Consider the following 1511-nt stretch of genomic DNA (forward strand, 5'->3'; position numbering starts at 1 on the left):
CTCATGGTCAAAGGAAAAGATACTTGACATTAGAAAAGCTCTAGCAAACGAACTACACGATCTCACGCTATGCTTAGGATTGGGTCTTGTCCATCACATCATTATCCTAATGATGTGATCCCGTTATCAATGACATTCAATGTCCATAGCCAGGAAACCATGACTATCTATTGATCAACGAGCTAGTCAACTAGAGGCTTACTAGGGACATATTGGTGTCTGTTATTCACACATGTATTACGATTTCCGGATAATACAATTATAGCATGAATAAAGACAATTATCATGAACAAAGAAATATAATAATAATGCTTTTATTATTGCCTCTAGGGCATATTTCCAACATCGCCTGCGTCGGATGCTCCTTTCTACTGGTCTATCGTCGGTGCTCTTCAGTATTTGACTCTCACCAGACCGGATCTTCAGTATGGTGTTCAGCAGGTATGTCTCCACATGCACGCCCCTCGTGACTCCCATTGGACTCTCGTGAAGCGGATCCTTCGTTACATCCGCGGCACGATGTCCCTCGGATTGACACTCACGGTGTCTACTTCTCTGGAGATGGTGGCCTACTCCGATGCAGACTGGGCTGGCTGCCCCGATACTCGTCGATCCACCTCTGACTACTGCGTCTACCTCGGTCCTTCACTTGTCTCGTGGTCGTCCAAGCGACAACCCACGGTTTCGCGCTCCAGCACGGAGGCTGAGTACCGAGCTGTGGCCAACGCTGTTGCCGAGTGCACCTGGCTACGACAGTTACTTCAGGAGCTGCATCACGACGTCTCCCAGGCTACGGTTGTCTACTACGACAACGTTTCTGCGGTGTACCTCTCCGCCAACCCCGTTCATCATCGCCGGACTAAACACATTGAGCTGGACATTCACTTTGTGCGTGAGCAGGTGGCTCTTGGACGTATTCAGGTTCTTCATGTGCCGACTGCACAACAGTTCGCCGATGTGATGACGAAGGGACTGCCGACTTCTACCTTCGAGGAGTTCCGTTCCAGTCTTTGCGTCACTGGCGCCGCTTCGACTGCGGGGGGTGTTGAGTATATTGTGTACGTGTATATTTGTGTGTAGGGCCCACCTCCTGTTTCCTTTGTATAGTTGAGGTTGTGGCCCACCTCTGTACTTATATATACGTGCCTGGTGCACCGATCAATATATTGTGATTGCACAGCCCATAGCTTATCCTTCTACATGTACCATGCCCTGCCAAGCACTCGTCGTGTCTAGACAAAAATGGCTGCAGATATTTTGTGCCCGGTTAAGAAAGTAAACAATGTGAAGACAGTTTGGGAAAAATATAGTGCGTACTGAATTTTTAAGTCAAACTTTGTTCCTCGCAAAAAAAGAGTCAACTTTGTAAATATTTATCAGGTTTTTAGAAAAAATTATCAATATTTAGAACATTGAATAATTAAGTACCATTAGATTCTTATGAAATGTTTTTTTGAGTGGACATTATGAAAAATATTTTCATGTGATATATATTAGTATTGTAGATATAG

This window comes from Triticum dicoccoides, chromosome 3A (genome assembly GCF_002162155.2).
Source record: "Triticum dicoccoides isolate Atlit2015 ecotype Zavitan chromosome 3A, WEW_v2.0, whole genome shotgun sequence".
Classification (NCBI taxonomy): domain Eukaryota; kingdom Viridiplantae; phylum Streptophyta; class Magnoliopsida; order Poales; family Poaceae; genus Triticum; species Triticum dicoccoides.